The sequence below is a fragment of the Chroicocephalus ridibundus genome, chromosome 1, assembly GCF_963924245.1.
Source record: "Chroicocephalus ridibundus chromosome 1, bChrRid1.1, whole genome shotgun sequence".
Lineage (NCBI taxonomy): Eukaryota > Metazoa > Chordata > Aves > Charadriiformes > Laridae > Chroicocephalus > Chroicocephalus ridibundus.
Genome location: NC_086284.1, coordinates 67,379,161 through 67,400,592, shown reverse-complemented (window position 1 = coordinate 67,400,592; position 21,432 = coordinate 67,379,161).

The following is a 21,432-nucleotide window of genomic DNA, read 5'->3' as shown; positions in this document are numbered from 1 at the left end:
GGAGCGCTTGGCCTACCACCATTTTCTAACAATGGTTTTCTCCTTGTCTACCGATTCCAGAGATAAAAATGTAACCGCCATCCATTTTTAGCAGATCCTCTCTATGGATGACGCCCTTTTACTAACAGGGATCAGCTAATCTCTTGTTCCCATTACACTAACATGTAATTCTTCTGAGAGCAATGAGGGAAACTGGGACCTTGCTCTTCTTGGAGCTGTTCTCAGTGCCCTGGGCAGCCTGAGCACACTCTCCCCTTCTGCTCCTCCCCTTCAGCGAGGCAAGAAATGCAAGAAATAATCTATCACTTGTAAAATGGATTAGAGGGAAGGATGTGTTTTATGTAAATTTAAGCAAAAGTCTTCTGAACTAATTGCTTGAAGTGATTGGGAAAGCTGATGGAATTAAATTGCTGTAGAGATATTTTTTTCCTGTTCTACAACAGAGAGACCCCTCAATGCCCGGGCCTAGTATAGTATTTTGCATATCAAATAGAAACTAAATTGCTAGCACTAAAACATTACTCAGTCCAGCTAAAGTGTACAATAGGCTCTATGGCAATTATATGGCCCGTCCAGGTAAGCACAGGTGAACTTTGTTTTCAGAGATACTCTTTTTTCTTTCCGATACATGAAATAAGAAACCAACTTAACGCAAGCAAAACAAAGGCTGCTCCTCCAGCTTTCTGAGGTCCTTCTTAACATAAAATATTGACAAATTCGGGGCATGCCAGTTCCTGTAAACATCTCACTGAGAGTGCCGTATGCTAGATGTCAACTTTCTATAGCACTAGAAAGTTATTACGTCATTTAGGTTTTTGTGAGTGGCATGAAATGTCACCATTGTGCCTGCAACTACACGCTGAGTGTAACCAGACTAAGAGCTCTGGGTTCTCACTGTTTGGTTCTGTCTGATCAGAGATGACACTTTCAGTAAGGCTAAACAAAAAAGCTATGTAACGCTTCTGACACTTCAGTTTTGTCAATCAATAGCTTTCTCTTTTTTACTGCGCAGCAGACCAGTTCTTTTCTTGGTGTCTTTCTGTCGCTACCGGTACATTTCTGATGTCTCTTGCTAGTTATATCTCATTTTGTTCCTTTGGCATTTCTGATGTTATATTCACCTGCTTACGCAGTCCTTTTACACTCTCCTTTAAAATGAGACTCAGTCAGCCTGAACTGTGTGTTCCCTTCTCTATATCAGAAGTCAGAGTTTGCACTGTGTTTTTCAATGAATCTTCATCTTTTTTGTCACTCCATTTCTGTCCATTTTGGCCATTAATTTTTTATTCTTTTGTGTAGAGCCATTAAGCTTTATCTGTGTTTTGCAGAAAACCTGACTCTCCCACCATAGTCTAACTGCTTCACTTTTGGTCTCGCTTCCTCGATGTAACACCTTTTTTTTTGTGCTTACTTGTTTTGCATTGGTGTAGCTGTGTTAAACTTGTTTTTTTCTTTGAGCTAATCTCTTTGTCATCTAAGTATGTTTAGCTTTCCAGGTTTAGTTTTCCTTTCCCTATACTGAGCTCATGGGAGCTCATGAACAAGACTGTTCATTTCCTTTATTGGTATGAAGTAATTTTTGCCCCCTTATTTGTGTCTTAATTCACGCTACTGGACAAACCGTGCTTCAGAAGTTTTTTCTCCTGACATAGCTACTTACATATTTCCAAATGCCAACCGTATAATATATCATTGCTGGACAAAATACACATGGCCGTATTTTGGAGCCAGTGTTTTAAGGGCTTTAAAACTGCCCTAAAACTCTAAAACACTGCCAGTGCTTTAAGGGCTTACCTCGTTTCTTGAAGTTTGTTGTGCAGGGGCTGTCAATGTTGGTGAGCTGTAAGGTCAGAGGGTCCATGTACGGCACTTAAATGAATCACGCAACTCATACAGCCTTCTGTCTTCCGTTTGGAAGAAATTATCTTTGTAGGACCCTGTGTCTGCTGGACAAAACTGAGAACTAGCAGATGACCTATAACAACAGACAGACAGAGGAACACTGATATGGTCCAACAAAGACCTGCTCCGTACCACACCTTGAACAACTGACTGCACTCAGATGTTTCTGGTGTGTGCTGTCATTACCTGGAAGGGTTGTGTCACCCAGGGAACTCAGACATTCAAAGACTGCTTCAGTTTTCAACCAGATATAGCACTGGGTGGTTCACTGCTGGATTAATTCATCTGCTTTTATCCTTTCCTCAGAGCGGACATGCGGCTTGAATTGCGGCTTCAAGCAGCACTAACAACTTCTGCATCTGCTGGTCCAATTCTGTGATTGCTTAGCAACCACCTTGTCCTCAAGGACAGTGAAAACTGGGAGTAAGCAGGTAATGTCACTGCTACTAGGACTTATTCCCACCAATAAAGTCCCTTCTTGTTTCCTAACTGCTCCTCTATCAAGCATTCATATCACCATTGTTATCTGCTCCGGCACACTTTAGTCCCAAGTTCTGTCTAATGCAGACTGATGAAGTTGTTTTCCTTAAATGCTGCCAATAGCATAAACTTCACACTGGCCCATGTCAAAATGCCTATTACACAGAAGCTTCTTTTGCATTCAATACGTCCTCTCTGGTTTTAGCTCTGAAAGAAACTCACTTCAATGTCAAAAAATAATAAAAATTACCACACACACACACAGACAAGAAATTTTGTTTTTCCTTGCAGTTTTCTGACTAGTTCTGGTTTTGTGACATTTATTGATGTGTCATGACATCTCTACTGTCTGAGATATATTCCTCGTAGCCATCATAACCAGTGTTTCCAATTCACAATATTCCAGTGTCACTACGGAGCACAGTCAAGGAAATGGAGGGATGTTATGTACAGGGAGCAGTTTAAATGGGAATCTCCTCTTCCAGGAGTCATGCGTTTACACAAAGTCAATAGAAGTTCTCTTTACAGAAAGTACAGAAAACTAAAGACATATTAAAACTAATCGGCTCGTGTTTTGAAGGATAGTCTTGAAAGGGCTGGGTTTTCAGAAAGGAAAGAAATGTATGCGCTATTTGTAAATCAGATATTACAATTATTAATTAAGGTCACAAAATCTCAGTCGGTAGTTTCATACTTTCAAGATTTTCTAGCTGCTTATTTGTACTGGTTGTTTTTTTTTTCAGTTTACTTTAATACATGCTAACAAAAAAACCCAAACTCCTGTATGAGTCAGGAAATATAATTTCAATGAAAGTCTAAAAAAAAAATCATCCAAAAAAAATCCCAGAGAGGGAGAGAATAAGGATTTTGAAACACTGCTGCAGCCATCTCCACATCTATCTCCCTTTTCAAGAAAACCAGGAAAGAATGAGGATCTTAAAAGCAAAATGATATTTTTTCCTATAGCTTTTTATTTGATCAGTGAGATAAGATATGCATCCACAATATGTAATGGAGTTTGAATGAAAATGTCAATGCTAAGCCTCAGGAGTTGTTAAACCAGATGACTTATTTGTGCTTGGGCAGTTTGCTGTAAAGAAACATAAATTTTAAAACAGCCATACTTTAGATGTAGCACAGCACATGGCTTTACCCAGCTGTCTGTAAGAAAATTGTCTGAAAGCTTTTCTAGCAGGGTATCATTAAATAAGGTATTTTTCCATTTTGAGCAAAAGCAGAAATTCATCCCAGGTACTGTTGTACAACAGGGAGGAATTATTGAATACCACACAAGTCTCAAAAGAAAAAAAGTCTGTCCTAGCAAGATTTGTACATGCTACATAGCCTATTTAAATTAATCCAACTCAGTGTAATTTTAATATGGAAATACAGAAAATTAACACCTGAAAAAAGTAGTGATGTGAAGTTCCAGTGACCTGAAAGTAGAAATCAGAGCAGAGAAGGGCATCCTGGGCTTTTTCTCACAACGCAGTCCATGGGGAAAAAGAGACAGCAGCATCACTAAATTTTAAGCACCTCAAGACTTGAAATAATAGCACTGCAACATAAACGAGACTTTGATTATAAAGTGACTTAAGAATCTTGGTAAATGTTCCATGTGGCTCAAGATACTTTTTTCAGGATAACACTCAGGCACTTTCCGCTGAAATAATCGTAGTTCATAATAATGTTTAAAGACCTGTTTCAGAGCCTTCACAGCATGCAATGCTACTTAAACTTCACTACATTCCGATTCCTTAATGCTAGACCTGTGGCATTTTATAGTGATGGGAAAGATTTAACGCTCCTGTCATTCAGAGATACAAAGATTTCCATGGTTCCTGTGGGTGTTAATGAGCAGCCAAACATAATTCTGAAAGCAGACTTAATGGCCACTAAAAAGCTCCCCCCCAAATTCAGTGCATGATGTTTTGCACTTGAATTTCATGCAGCTATTTACGCACAGTTGCCCAGTATCATTTATGCCTACCAGCATCTGCAATGTTTAAAAGACCCTCTGTATTCAGGGATTTTGAAGACAAAGTTTTGAAGATGCACTAGCTTGCCCCATGGTTTCACATCTTGTTTGATCCCACTGCATTTGCAAATGAAGAAAAGCACTCTAGCGCAAAGCTATGCAAAAAAGGAGCCTCAGTGCTTAAAGCTGGAGTTAAATATAAGTATATCTAAGTCCATCCAAGACTTTCTTCCTTTATTTTGGGAACACCTGATCTCTGGAGACAGCTCATTTCTCAATCAGTATGCTTCACAGGTGCCTAAAACTCCACCTCCAGAAGAAAACTCCCACGTTAGGGAGCTGAGCAAGGTGGCACTCACATACCATCAGCCCCCATGACAAACCTGGGTATGGGAACAGGTGTTGTCCTACCCCTCCACACTTTTTGTACAACGTTTTTCTGGTCCGAAGCACTCACCCCTGAGGTGGATACCTGCCTGTCACTCCTGAAGGTGCCATGATGATGGCAGGTGGGCTGCTGGCTTCCCCTTTGGAGTCGTTCCACTGATCAAAAAGCACTAATGATACATAGGTGTGGAGAAGGAGAGAGGGAAAACCAGCACAATGTGGCAGCCAGCAGGCTAGGGCCCCGTGTGACAGGACAGGGAAGGGAGCCCCAAATCAATTTGGCAAAGGCCAGTGGAAGGAACCTCGTGCTGAGACCCACCCTGGCAGAGCTGGGAAAGACACAGAGCTCCCTGAGAAAGGCAGGGTCTAAATGAGGGTGTAGAGATAGATGTATGGCCCTTCTTCTCTTGTCATGCTCCAAACTGGACAGATATAAGACATCTGCCACTCAAAAGCCAGGTAGCTGCGTGAAGGATGATTCCCTGTTCTTGAGATAATCAGTTTGGAGAGTACCGCTACTGCATTGGGTTACTATGCCCTAATTTAGGCAACCAGAAGATAGAGATCCCCTCAGCTCCTTCTACAGTCGATAGAGAGAAGCAGGCATCTCTAGAAAATGATTCCTTTCATCCCAAAACTAATAGGCAGAGCGAACTGCTCTTTTAAGGTGCCCATTTCTCCACAACAGTTGTATGAAGTTCTGGGCGATGAGCTAAGAGGTAGACTTCTAAAGTGGGGTGAGATGAACTCCATCGGTAATTATATACAAAACCAATACTGCTTGTAATTACCAATAATCTGTCATTACAAACTTTAACTGCTTCCCACTTTCTTGCGAAAAGAAATGTAGTGCATTATTCTAATGCCCAATGGCTGCTATACAGCATTTAAATCAGCAGGTCTTTCCGAAAACAATATTTAATTCAGCACTGTGGTGTTCATGCATCTCTGTAATGCTGTATTTGCTGCAAAATACATTCAGATAAAGAGGAAAGCATTAATCTGTGCTGCGCAACACCATCAAAAACCGCCGACCTCGCCCTTCTCCCAGTGCGGCTCAAAAGCCAAAGGAAGAGGAACAAAAAGCTCCCGCCAAAGCTCCAGGAAAAAACATTTTCTCGTGGTGTTGCTATGGCCTTTTATAGTTCCCCATAGCGACTGACATGGCTTTTGAGAGCTGTGCAGAGAAGCAAGAGGAACATTTCTGGTTCTGCGTCACCTCAGTGTTAGTGCTCTGTTAATGTGTTTTCCCTTTCAAGTAACTATCGAACAGAGAGTACAGTGCACTTGAACTCAGTTCCCCTCCCAAATAACAGGTAGCAAAAGGAAACCCATCCTGCTTCATTTTATGTATGCAGAAAACAAAAGAAAAAGATCATCTGTACCCAGAACAGCCTTCACAGAAAGGGACAGTGGTGTCAAAGGCCTCAGTGTGCCTCTGTATACTCATTAGTGCTGCAATACCAAAATATATGTTTCGCATGCAAGCAAAACCAGAATTTTATTCTGTGACATGGGTAAGAAACCAGTCAGATACGTACCTTTTTCTGGTAGTCCACTGAAAGGCAAGGTTTGACTCTAAAATGGGGTAATTTCTGGCAATGCCTTTAGGATGAATCTTTTTCTTTCTACCGTAAGTCAGTAGTACATTACATAATGCTACACTAGAAAGCCATAGCATTTTTCCACACAGGCAGGCAGTGCAGAAAAGCAACTAGGGTGTCCATTTAAGGTTTCAATGGCTTGGCATGATCTCCCATGTACTTTCCTTACTGTCATAAACCAAAGCAACATGAGAAATATAAAGCTTATTAGTTAAATTGTATTCTGTGGCACTGTCTTCCCAGTTAACATTAAATGACTTCTTTTGAAAATAAGATTAAAACCTAAAATCATTTAATGTACTTTAATTATTCTGAACAAATAACTGAGTCCTCCTCAAATTCATATAATTAAAACTGAAGTTTATTTTAGGTTCAAAAAGGGAATAGACCCATAAAGATTTCATTACTAAAAATATTCTTGACCACGATGCACAATGAACTAAAAGGTGAAGGAACACGGATAGAGGCGCTATGTTTTGTCATCAGTAAGATTCCCTGGGGGACAGAATCTAGAAGTGCATTTATTTTTGTATTTTTTCTCATCAGTAAGATTTCCTGGGGGCAGAATCTAGAAGTGCATTTATTTTTGTATTTTTCGGAGAATTATGGACCAGGTACAGAAGCATCTTCATCAGGCAGTTGTCCTACTACTTAAGCACTGAAAATCATTAAATGGTATTATATTGCAGTTTTACAGTATGGGGGTTTTTTTGTATTATAAATAATATACATGTACTTCTATAAGATTATATGGTGTTCTATTTTAGGTAATATACTCCAAAATATAGTTTCCTCTCCAGAAAATCTGTTGGAAAATTATTTCTCTTACATGAAAGACCAGGTTAAAAACTATAGAGAAGTTGAAGAAAAGTGAAGAAATTTTATTTGTTGACACAGAGAACAAACCATTCATTTGTTCATCTAATATTTTCTGGATTCGTGGAACCGGTGCAGGAATAACATCTCCCAACTACGTTTCTTCATTAAGAGTATTCGCAACAGCTTGGGCAGGAAATGCTGTTGCATACCATCACACTGCCCATGCTGTGAATGTCAGCGATAACACCTTTCAATGAAGGCGGCTGCATTGTTTAATAAAATATTCAAATTGTTGCCATTGATGCTTGCTTTTTTTCATGTCCGGTAGCAGAGAACTACCAAACAAAACCAAACGTTGATGTAAATGACAACCTTTTGGCACCCTGAAATCAAATTTACTGAAATAATGATTCATATGCCTGAATGCCTCTAAAGTCATAAATCCCATGGGAGGTAGCTGGGTGAGAGTGACAAGGGAAAATGCTTTTACAAAACACCTTCGTGCATCTGATGCCTATTTTCCTATCCCGTAGGTAGAAGTTTCACCAAGATAGCAGGGATAATAGTTATGATGATGTCTTGAGAAGTGCCTTTTATAGGTGAGCCTGTCAGATCACTTCCCCATTCTAAAAAAACAGTTATCTGGGGGGACATAAGTTGCGTGTCCTGAGGGAGTGGCGGCAAGGAAGGACCCCTAGAAAACTTTCATCCAACTTCTGTCTCGCTCTCCCTCCCCAGTGAAATGCTCTCCCTGCTGGCAACTCCATGAACATTTTAGGGCAGAGGTGAGGAAAAAGGAGAGTGAACAAAGGCTGCGATGTAAGGGAGGTGCATCCGTGTGCTGTACAGATACTCAGGTTACTCCTGCTGGTCTGCTTCCTTCAGGACACTGGGCTTTCTAATAGACTGTGTCGCTAGCGTAACGTAGGTTTTGATACCTTTGCACGGATGTGAGGAACAACCCATGATCCCTGCATTCATCCGGATGAACCAGTGATTATAGACAGCCATACCTTACAAACCCTTCTGAATGCGCAATATGTGTTTGCCCAGCCCCATAGAGCACTGATATCATTTATTGCAAACTACTCAGTCTTTGCTAAGGTCCAAGCAGTACAGGCACACCTGAATGAATTTGGTACATTTAGTTGAACCCAAATTGAAGTTGTGACACTCTTGTTCTCTGCCCAGTATCTATGATAAAACAAAGGACTGTTAGTTATGAAATATAAGCTCTACTTTAGCAGATTATTTCTCTCCAGTTAGTGTCATTGCTTTCATAAACACACCGTTATAGGCTGGCAACAGTCTAAAAATGCTCATACATCATTACAATGGAACTTACTCTATTACTGCTTAGTTTAAAAGTGGTATTCAGATGTGGATTGTGTGTGAATTCTCTTGTAACTGTATAAGCAAAACGTGAATGATTAAAGTTCCTTTGGACCTGCAGCCTTCTCAAGACACAGGGAAATAGGCTGTCATAAATATGCCTGTGGAATAATACAAAAACATTCTCTAGTCAATGTGTATTCAGCAGGAATATTGCATTCGTGTTATTTTCATTTTATTAATTTTAATATGGAAATCAGAGATTCATTACAGTGCAACAAGAAATACATAATAATATAAAATTTCAAAGCACACAAATAAAATTATGCCTTACCAGCTTTCATTTCCCCACAGCACTCTGCAAATAATATAAACAGAAGTTGTGTTTCAGGATCGGTGTGGCATAACCAATTTTGCTCAGGCGGAGAGCCAAGAAAACACAAGTTCTAATCCCTACCCTTGGGCTCTCAATTCAGCAAGCCACTTATGCCCCTATGTAACTTTAAGAAAAAGCAGTGGCGTTGAAGTCAATGAGTCTACTTCACCATTCATGCATTTTCCAAGTGCTCTGCTCAGCTGAGGTGCTAAGGTCCTTTCTGCTATTTTTTTTCCCCACTTGTAACATGGGAGTAACACTTGACTGTTTCACAGTGGTTTTGTGAGCTTTGTGATCTGTCTTTCTGATGGACTCATACAGCCCTAACGCCATGGAAAGCCAATGTTTTGTGGCCTTCAAAATGTTTACTGTTTTAATATAAATTCCATTTTACAAAATAATGCCTCCTGATTTTAAGGAATGCCAAGCACCTCTGTCTCTCTTTCACATTAGCGATACTGGAGTTACTATTACGGGAGTGCAACTGAATTCCTCTCCCACCCTACCAGCCTTTGGGCAAATCACCTGAACTCTGCTATAGTCCCTCTGCTGCTGTGAACACACCGTTCCTGTCCTCCTCATGAGCTTTTATTTGAGGGGTTGCCTGTCTATGCAGACACAGCACCATTTTAAAGTTGGACCGACCCTTCCTTCGCTGCGTCCCTGGAGCTCTGTACCTGGTGTCTGTCTGCGCCTGCTTTGTGTTAGCTCTTGTCCCAGTTCCAGGAATTGCCCCCTTCCTGTTCTTGACGCCAGTCACCTCAGACCTCTTTAAACCTATTCACATCCCTGTTACTAGGATCATCTTTCAAAATAATCATCCTGACTGCTGCGGTCCCCTCCTCCAGCTCCCTCGCTTCCATCACTTCAGTAACAGGCTCCTATTTTTAAGGCAACCACAACATGCTGATGTCAATGCTTTTCTTGCTTCTTTTCCCCCCTTTTTCAAGCTGTCCTAATTTTGTAGTGAAATTTTTATGACAATGGACAAAATTGTGGATATGGGCTTTTTAATCTCTACCTCTGACAAATCTCACCTTAAAACCATCCTCTCCTTTCTGACATTGACTAGGCAAAACAGGAGCTGAAAACTTTGCTCTCCTGTAAAACTCATTGCAGTTCTATACTTATTCATCTCCACTTTATTTTCCTGTTTCATCACGTCTTTCCCTTACATGCAGTTCACTTGTTTTGTGGGCTAAGGTCTGTCTTCTTGGTTGCTTATCACTACAGCAACATCTACAATGGTTCTCCAAACTGCAATTAGCCTTTCTAAAGGTCTGTGAAAAGTCAGACACAATCTGTTGGATCCAAACCACATGCTTGTCCCCTTCATTCTTCCCCAGGTGGGCATTCTCCGTTAGATGCTCCCAGGAAACCAGCAGTTACCCGTGCTGTGCTTTGAGGAAATGCTACTGTCCGGCGATCTCAGGGTTCAATGTTTTATATACACTGAGGAGCATCATCAGGTTACTCCTTGGTGTCGCTTGGATATTGTTATGTGCCCATGGCTGTTGCGTACGTTTTATTTTTATAAAACACAAAGCCTTTCAAAAACCTTCAGATCTGTAACTAGATGTAAAAGCCTGTAATGTTTGAGAAGCAGGGCTGAAACGGATTCAAACACATCCTAATGATGGCAACAACAGAGGAGTCCAGCCTAATTTTTTTCAAAAGTTGCTCTGTTCTGTATGCTTTCAGAGTTCAAAGCACTGCAAACCTGCTTTCAAGATATTGCATTTCATCATATGGTTTTAAATTGTTAGCTGCACATTCCAGTTTTGCACCACAAGAGGCAACAGTCGAGACCTGTTTCACATATAAATACTGGATTTGTTTCACAGTTTCCCAGCAGGATGGTCCTAGTATACATGTACTCGGAGGTCATTTTTGTTGAGACATCTGGCCTCGTTACTGCAGCTGGATTGCTTTATATGTTCTAGTGAATCCAAAACTGGCTTTGATGTTCCTCTGTTCAAATTAGACTTACTTTTAATTACGACTACTTAGACTTAATTTGGGCAATTAAGGTAGACTGACTATAGCCCCTCAGTCCTACAATGTTGACAGCACTTGGTCTTGAAGGGTACTTTCAGTGGGAACTAAGGGGCCAACTGAGCGATCTGCTATTCTGTGGTTCGCACCCATGTAACTCCATTGATTTCCTCAAAGTTTCACTAGCATGTAATCAGCACAGGAAAGCAAAAATCAAAATCACTGGCTTCTCCACCGCACAGGGGAGTCTGAGATAACGCACAAGATGCAGCTGCTACACATTGACGTGGCCTACATTCACACCTTACTGTGTATCAACATGGAAAGGTAACCAGCTTTCTACTTTAGGCACACTTTCCAGTACAAGCTCACTACCTATTCATTACAATACTTCCACCTAACACCAATAAGCACCCGTACACAGGCTTGCGTGGCTGGATGCACCTGAGGAAACAGCAGAGCGCAAGAGCTTTAAAAGCATTTCTTCACTGTAGTGACGAAAATATTTCAGCCGCTGGCAGGCAGTGGACTGGTAGTTCGGGATTGCTGTTTCTTCTGGAGAATATTCACGTTGTGGGCTGCATTAGGGGAATTGTTGTCAGCAGGTAATGGGAGGTGATCCTTCCCCTCTACCTCACCATTCATGAGACACACCTGGAATGCTCGGTCCAGTGTTAGGCTCCCCAGAACAAAAAGAGACATGGACTTACTGTCGTGACTACAGAAAAGAGCCACAGAGATGATGAAGGGCTTGGAGCACCTGTCGTATGAGGAGAGGCTGAGCACAGCACTGTATGAGGTATTTCCTCAGGCACAAGTCACAGCATTTCAGATATCTAATATATCTCACTTCAAACAAACCTTAGCATTGCATTGCTAAACAAACTCCTCTCAAAAACCACAGATGACACCAGAAATGAAAAGGAGACAGGACCCCAATAACCTCTAAAGTTCTAAACAATCCTTGCAAACTTCACTTTCCACTGTGAAACTGGGCATGAGACAGAAGTGAGCCATGAAGGTTTTAGCGTTACGGTGTCAAGTTTCCTTTCTACTGGTTTTCACCTTCCATCAGATTGGACTTTATTCCTATTTCACTGAGCTCTCCTAGCCTACCTAGACCATAAATCTGTTGCCCTCATGCTTCTAGGTGAACTCTGGTTTGTGCATCGTTCAAACAGCTCATGTGCTAGTATGTAATGGCAAGGAGATTTCCCGGTAACGACGACTGAGAGAAACCTTTCATATAAAAGAGTGATTGGTACGTCAGAGAAACCCATGGATGGCTTATTAATCTTTACAACACACTGCATTTGCAGAAAAATATTAAAAACTTATGATGGAAAAGAAAGCTTCATTTCAGCAGTCCTCAGTGAGCAAACTTTCTGCTACCTTCCTCTGAGACACTAGAGTGGGCCATTAGGCCTCGGGCTGGCAAACAGGTTCCTGTGCTGAAAAAGAGAAGTCATCACTTATCACGGGCTGAAAACCAAGGACAGTGTTTGCAGAACTGAAGTCTAATGTGCCTAATGAATTCATTCCTTTTGCTACTGAAAAAAAATATAATTAAGACAAACAATTAAGCTGTTTCCATTTTAAAATTAATACTGGCTATGTAAGTGGATGGTTTTCACAAGTCATTTTCTAAATTCTAACAACTGCTGTTCATATAGGTTAAAAACAAATATAAATGAGCTACTGGGCGAAGGTGGAGAGCAGATGTTACGAGTAGTAATTTTTCTTTCTTACGAAAATCAGAGTAAAACCCTATTTGTAAGCAAATATAATCTGTACAGAAACTCCACTGTATTTGTGAAATGATTTAAGAATTTGCCGACAACCATAAATTCAAGTTTTCCAACAATTCTAGAACAGCAAAGTAACAGCACACCACACAAGTGTTAAATATCCATTTCCAGAACATGTTCACATTGCATTTTCAAATGTTTGTGAAAATGAAAACACTATATGTGGTGAAACACTCAGGCATAGGAAATGGCACTCCATGTTGTTTTTTTAGTGTGAAAATGCAGCTCCTACTGCAATTAAATGAAGGAGTTTCATAGAATCATCGAATGGTTTGGGTTGGAAGGGACATTAACGATCATCTAGTTCCAACCCCCCTGCCATGGGCAGGGACACCTCCCACTAGACCAGGCTGCTCAAAGCCCCATCCAGCCTGGCCTTGAACACTTCCAGGGATGGGGCATCCACAGCTTCTCTGGGCAACCTGTGCCAGTGCCTCACCACCCTCCCAGGAAAGAATTTCTTCCTAATATCCAATCTAAATCTCCCCTCTTTCAGTTTAAAACCATTACCCCTCATCCTATCGCTACCCTCCCTGATAAAGATTCCCTCCCCATCTCTCCTGTAGGCCCCCTTTAGGTACTGGCAGGCTGCTATAAGGTCTCCCCGGAGCCTTCTCTTCTCCAGGCTGAACAACCCCAACTCTCTCAGCCTGTCTTCATAGGCGAGGTGCTCCAGCCCTCTCATCATCTTTGTGGCCTTCCTCTGGACCCGCTCCAACAGGTCCGTGTCCTTCCTGTGCTGAGGACTCCAGAGCTGGATGCAGTACTCCAGGTGGGGTCTCACCGGAGTGGAGTAGAGGGGCAGAATCACCTCCCTCTACCTGCTGGCCACCAGTTTATAATGGCAGACCAAAAGAAATAAGACCCTGAGTAGAGAGTTTCATATGTTTCTCAATTTTTTTTAGTATCATCTTACAGATAGCGTGGGTATTATCTTTTTCTAATAATTACAACACAATATGGGATACCTATATTTCCCCAAGTAATATCTTTGCAAGTAATATATTGCAATTACTGATTATTTTAGTAACTTGGCTGTCACTAATTAAAACACCTATTAAACTATCATTGTTGAATCATGTGGTTTATTTTGTTTAATCTTACACTGACTTGATGAAGATAGGAATACCTCAGGAATATCCCTACTGTTGGTGTAACACACATCCATTTAAAAGCCACAGGTAATTGTTTTGAAATTCTGCTGTGTTTCATCATGTGTATTTCACAAAGAAATGATATAAAAGTTAGCCCTGTCAGACTCATATATTGGAAAACATGGCAATATTACTTAGCTTCAATGTACAGAGGAAAACAGTAGATAGTTACACCTTGTGAAAGTATCCTCAGAATAAAGCTGATGTGAGTCATTTGCCCACATCCATTTTCCTTCCAAAGGAGAAAGTAACCAGAGCATCCAGTCTCAATCAAGGCCAAACTAGGAGACATGTGTGTTTATGCCCTTTAGCTGATTTCATCAGGTATTTTTGATTACAGAAAGATACATCGTTCATTGGAGAAAACATTTTTCATTGACAAATGCATTTTAATCAATGAAGAGAGATGAGAAGTTTTACTGAAATGAGAGATGAGTTTTACTCAATGAAGGAAAAAGAAGTCACTGGCATAACATGAAACATGTCTAAGGATGTGATACTTCAGTTAGGATACTTCATTTCCACACTTCAATTAAGACAAATAGCAAGATTACCACCAGAAAAACTATTTCAAAGATTTAATCTTGTCTTTCTTAGGTATCTTAAATTTAAGTTTTTCAGCTCCCAACATATTCTTCACATCAGTTACAGAGTAAGTAGCCACAGATGCTTCACAAACCACATGGTAACATGGTACCCCAGGGTCAGGAGAGGAAAAAGTGTCTACCAGCAACCAGTAATGAACAGGAAGGCTCTCTGACAGGCAACAAGATATTGGATGCCTGTACCTTAAGCGTATCACATATATGTATATAGGTGCTGGAAGCCAGTAATACCAATATTACTCATTCATAGCCCCTCCTATTTGGAGCTCCTGAGCTCCAAATGAGCACAACATTTTTACTGGCATTAGCAGCAAGTTGCCCCCTTAACACTAAGTTCATCCTCATCTGTATTTAATTCTTCACAGTGTTTAGGGAATAACAGGAATCTGCTAATAAAAAGTGAAAATAAGCATATGGTGGAAACATAACTTTCTCATTGCTTCTATGGGCCATGTGGTGTGCCTGCTGGGCGGCTTGACAGAAATCCAAGCATGCTTCTGATGCTTAGACATATCTTTTGCGAAAAGCATGCTTAAAGAAAGTATTGCAGGACTAGTGATTTAGAGATTGTCCCCAAGTGCCGTGCTCAATTTCTGATAGACATCCCACCACAAACAATTCCTCTGTTAAACTTTCTGCCGATAAACCATCCAGTTGCTTTGTTCACTCAAAGGAGCATTAGCTGATTCAGCGTATCACCTTTCTTATTTGAAGTTACTTCGAAGTCCTACGTGCCAGCAGATCTAGCAGGTGCACCAGCTGAAACATGCTTAGTATTTTCTTGAGGTACTAAATTGCCCTTCAGCCTTAATAGTGTCTTAATATGAGCACAAAATAGGCATGCTTAACTTGTAACTGCATCAAAGCAAAGGCCTTTTTATCAGGTCAGTAAGCAAAACATCCCGAACCTGGTACCTCACAAGTTCATGGCCCTGTACAAGTCAGGAACCAGCTTTTACAGAGCTCCATCCTTCATGAGAGTATGAGTCAGTATCATGGCAAAACTCTCTTCTGGCTATCAATGAACAGCTGAAGACACTCCAGAAGCTCATGCCCACAAATACATCAAAGAAGCTAAGGACGCTCTGCCAGTGTGACTGCAGAGCCTCAAATCACAACATCTTCCTAGCAGGTTACAGACGACACAGCATGAGTTCAGAGCGGCACAAGATTATCAACAGCCTAAGGGCTGAGAAAGACTTAGCGGGATTTAAAGGAGAGAAAAATCAATGCAGAGATTTGTCCTCTTCCTTTGCTAAAAGCAAGAAGCTGTAGCATCAAAAGAAGCTAATCTCTGTGGAGTTTAAAGGATCCCAAAACTTCCTTGCAGCAGAGAGAGTAAAGCCAGCAACAGAAGAGAGAGCAAGGGAAAAGGATTACGTTATCCTGATTTAGAGAGGCTATTGCTTCCTTTTTGACCAGTTTCTGTATGCTTGCTGGCTTTTCCTTTCCCCAGAGTGAGATTCAGGCAGGAAAAGACAGTGCTTTCCTCTCTTCTTCCTCAGTGTTGAAAAGGAGTAAGCTCTGACAGCATTCTCTTCTCTTCATTTAAGTATCCAGCACAAACTAAAGGAGCAGTAACTTCCCTCCGTATGCCACAAGGCAGGTCCCGTGTGGGGAGGGTGCCAGGGAGGAGGGGAGCACACCATGGTGTTCTGCATAACCCACGTGAGCATCAGCCTCCTAGGGGATGCTAATTCCCGTACAGCCAGCCAGTCTCCTCTACCCACCCCTAAACACAAAAGAGGATGCAGAGCCACTGCCACACAAGGTCAGCATCCACGTGACACTCTACCAAAAAGAGCTGGCAAGCCCTCGTTGCTGCTTTTGACAATCAAGCTTCAATGGAGCGTAGGACATTAGCCCTTCATCCACTGAGAGAAGCGTTATTGTATAAAGCTAACAGATATTTCTCCCTCTCGCAGAATGAAAATCACGGGAAGCATAATGTCCCCTGGACATTGAGAATAGAAATGTAGTTTCCAGATAACAGAGTCACTACAGCACGTGACCAGTGCTAGAGCTTAGTAACTGAACAAATATCTTTCTATCTTTAGGTTTCGAACTCATATCCAGACTGGAATGAGAGCAGCTGTAAATTATTACCACGTATGATTGTGCCATGGGCTATCCCTTATGAACAGTTAGTCTCAAAGCATTTCTGTTTGTCAACGTTACCCAGGAAAATAGTCACTGGTGGCTTTGCCAAGCTGAAAAAGGAAGAGAGCTCATAGGCTTTAGATTCACATATATTTTTTACAGCACAAAAGGTACATTCAGATCCATCCTTTCGAACAACAAGCCTAATGCTCTCTTCAGAGATAAATCCACTAATGCAAGGATTTCACTACCACCCTCTCCCAGTTATGTGGAAAATAAGTACAGCTAATCCATCACAAACAGAGCTGACACATCCCCTCCCTGTGTTAAAAAGCCCAGACAGTCTTTCATGCTCTATTCAGTGGTATTTTAAAATTTTCTTATCCCTTCCAGTGCCAGATCCAAGTCACAAACTGCGCAGGGATAAGATGTCACTGACTACCTGCCCAAGTCTGCACCATCTACCACACGTTGCTGATATGATGAATAACGTAATGAAGAGTACTCTGCTTGAGCACGTCTGACCCCACCAGGTAGAGACAGCCTTTAGAAACACACAGCACATCAACAGAGTGATGGCCATGAAAAGACACGATCTCAGAGAATATGACAGGAAGTTTGTAAAAGTTCACAGAGCGTATAGCATTGCCAGTTTCTACAGTGGCTTCTGGATGGAACTGTCAGCAGCCTTTCATCAGCCATGCATGTCCTTGGGTTCATATTCTCTGTACACAGCTATACCCCTACTTTCGGACAGGTCATTAGTTTGAAACCACAGGCTCTTGCAGCTTAAAGACTCTTTGCTTCTTTGAACAATATTTTTCCTTTTGCTGTGCTGCCATCCAAGGCAGCCTTTACACACACAAAAGCTTGATCTTTAGGGACAACGTAAATTCAGTGTTCCAAATAGTAAGCTCCCTTACTAAATTAAATACTGTGTTTTAGCTTTAAAAATAACTGCAAAGTTCGTCTTCCTAAGCTCTGCATTCAATGTTGAGAAGTATACTGAAAGAGGATCAATGCCCTCTTTCTCCTCCTCACACAAGTCTCACTACAAATACCCAACCAGACAGAATTTCTATAAGCTGATGTACTGGTGCTACTCTGGAGTGGGTTCACATCAAAAAGTTGACTCACAAGCACAGTTTTTCAGGAGGATAAAAATTCAGACACTTTCAAAGTTGGATTTTTTTTCCACTTAGTACCACAAAAGTGCTGGTCTCTTCTTGATTAGGTTAGTGTTGAGATATTGAGGCAGAATCTTCAGCAAAATGTGCTTTCGTAGCAAATGGAAGACAAAAATCAGTCTCCTCAAAATTGACCTTAAATGGCGAGGTTCTCACTAGATTAGAGATCTATATCAATTGGACCTTTTGCTATACCCAGTCAACCCAGGACATTTGCACTCAAACTTCAAGATTGACAAGAATGCCAGCAATGTCAACGTGTCTGATGCATACCTCTAATCCTGAGTAACTCAACTCTCATGTTCTTATTTTATTAGACTGATCACAGTATTAGTTGATTTTAAGTACTGCAATGCTATGTTTAAGACAACAGGCAGTAGAGTCTCATTCAAATTGCTGTTCTGGTTTGAAGACCTGTTAAAGCTATTCAATTTGTTTTAAAAACTCATCACAGTGAGTCTTCTTACAAACTTTCAAATTATTTTAGTGGTTCCTGTACGCTTATGACAGCTTATGTAGTGTTAACCATTAGTCCCTTATCCATTTTACGTATTTGTGACACAGCCTAATAAAGGAAGTGTAGTCCAATACCATTTTATCTTTTAACATTTATTGGCATGTTTGTATCGATTTTGTTAAAAAATCTCAATTAAATCAACATAATGTCACATTTTCTATATGATCCAAAAGCAATATTTTCACATTTCCAATATGGTTAAAAACTTCTATGAAAGGCCTCGATGAAAGATTAAGACAGGCTCCAGAGAGACATTGGAGATCAGCTCTCAAACAGATAAATCAAGACATGTTCTACTAGCTGCTATGCGATATGAAGTATTTGACATACTTTATACATGCTTTGCAGCTGGATGTTCCATTTCCCAGGGAGACTGAAATTACATTTCTGTAACCCTCTGTAAGTTTTGTGTCTTTGCTGATTGGTAGAAGTATAAGCTGTGCTCTTTCTTCAGCGTAAACAGTGTATAGAAAAGGGCTATTTAAGTGTCTGCGAATGGCTGTTTAATATTTCAGATATACTATCAAGCCTAGACCTTGAAGATGATTACCCATAACACTTTGAATAATGACGGATCTTAAAATTTTTCCTTTTGCTATGGTAATATGTAGTGGATGCACCGGTTGCTTCTTGCTCCGGTTATTCTGAGTTAGCTGCTATTTCGTTGGCTTCAGCATGGCAGTGGGAACATATTTTTTTTTACAGACTACCTTAAAGCTAGCAAACATGGCTGTCTTAGGGACCAAACTAGAAAAGTTGTTCACTTCAATGCTTTTACATTTGATAATAGCAAAGGTAACCTGAAAAACTTCTACAAAGCTAGCATTTTACTCTGAGAGCAGATCTGATTTCCCAGTGTTTCCCATCACTTTCACGCTGGCATAGATCTGATTTTAAATTAGTTACAGAGATTTGTAAGTGATGAAATGCTCTGGGGAAATCAGGACCAGTGCTTTTAGCAGTGAAAAGCTAAAATTAAGAGAAGATCATATTATTTTACAGCGAGGTAAGAAAAACAGTGAGAAAAAAAAATAATCCACGTGTGGAAAAAAAAAAAGGGGGGAAGAAAAAAAATACTGTCTTTCACAAAAGCACAAGTAAATTTAGTAAAAAAATTGACTGCTTCATGCTGTGTGGGAGTCTTCTCCAGATTCCAAAGAACTGCCAATTTCTATTTCCTCCTCTCCATGCTGTATGTACTCAATATACCCAATAACTATTGGTCTGATTTTGCAATATGTATTCTCTCTGGCCGGTGGCATCAGAGATGATGCTGGAAATATTTTGAGAGATCATTTGATCAAGAACTTACTTCCTTAAGTATCTGAGCCCGATTCTTCACAGCTGCGCAAAGTGACTTAAAACTCCCTACAGTTGCGGCAGGCGCTTTTCTTACATCCACAGCGTGAGTGTTGTGGGGTTGCCTGTGGTCCCAGAAACTTGCTGTGCCCAGCCACCATTCCCCATCCCAATTTTATAATCTAACCTGGAGGATGCCCTGGCCTTTGCACTGCAATGCAGCTGCCATCTCAGCCTCCCGTTTTTCACCTGCTTTCGGAAATCACCAGCGAAAGTGCAAAGTAGTAGACAGTGGGGAGTTAGGATCTTGGTTTCTCATTCGTAAGAGAAAACTGGAGGAGTTTTACTTCAGCTAACTCTTTAGTTGATTTTCCTCAGCTTATTTCCATCCCATTTTGAAATCCTAAAGGCTAGTAAAGTAGGACCCCCTACTTTCTTTCAACTGCTGAAGCCCCTTAAGTAACCCGACTGTCAGCAAAGTGTTTTACTTTTATTGACTTATTTGTACTGTACTTGAGAGCCTCAGTGCAGAAAGATGCTGTTTCAACTGTCTTTAAGAACAGTCTTGGTAAAATGTGCTAAACTACTCTGTAAAATAATGTTACCTTCAGGGCATCACATGCACTGAGAAAACTCGAGGGACCGGCTCTCCTCATAAAGTAGAGGATTCCTGTTCCAAAGCAAAATATTGGTTTTCAAATAGCTACATTAAGAAGGCCACACACACATAAGAGATCCGCTCTTCTTTTCTGGCCACATTTCAGAATGAGAAAGTGCGAGTGCGCTCATAACAGCTGACAATTCAACGCTTGAGAGTTAGAAAGCAAAGCCTTGTTTACAGAGCTCTTCCTGGATGTCTTAATAAAAATACTTGAAGCTTTTCATTTTATATGCACCGCGTGGACTCAAGTGCGCCGATAAGGCAGAGTGCATTGAAAGCTGAGAAGGCAATAAAAATTGAAATCTGCTAACCTTATATTTTAGTAGAAAATAAAAAGTCACCCGTAAACAAGCTCTTAGTTTTCAAGGATCAAAGTAGAGACAGACATGAAAGTGTTGAAGCTTTGTGATGCTCTGAACTTTTATCTATGCCATTTACATAAAGAATTACAGCATTTAACAAAAATCTACAAAGTTTAAGCAGACATAAGAATCAGAAGAGTACAAGCAGGAAGATCCATGAAACAGCACTCCTCAGATAGTCATCCACACACCGTGGGCTGCAATTTGAGACCTCCATTATCATCATTATTGATATGGATCCTCTAATATATTTTTCTTCTTAAGTATTATTTTTACACACACAAAAGCCATCAGATCTCTTCTAACACCAGAATTCCAATATGAATAAATTATCCAGTTATGCCTTTACTGAATATTTTTTTAAAAAAAACAAAACACTAGATGCAAACCTAGCCAAGGTGACCACAAACTACTGAAAATTTTAAACAGTTAGTACAGAGAAAGTAGATGTGCAAAAATACATCGAAAAGTTCTCCCACTTACACTAATCTTGAATGTTAATTCACCTTGTTTAGCATCTTATCTTAAAGGTCACCTTTTTTTTTTCAGTGTTAGGATGTGTTCATTAGGTAAAATATGCCAAACATGAATATATCAATGTTTTTTTGACTGCAGGGTTTGAGAATTTTCAATTACCTTATTGTCTGCAATGGCTGGAACTTGCTTTTTATTGCAAAATAATTACGATCAACTTGTTTCCCTTACATCTGTAGGGAAATCCATATTCAGTAAAGAATTTTTGCTCCAGCATCAGCATCAATCAGCATAAAATTTCAAGGCGAATGTACAGTGCATCATTCAACCAACTTTGTCAACAGTAGGCAACTTTAATTTGTATGTTGTAATAAGTAGCATGTAATTTATGA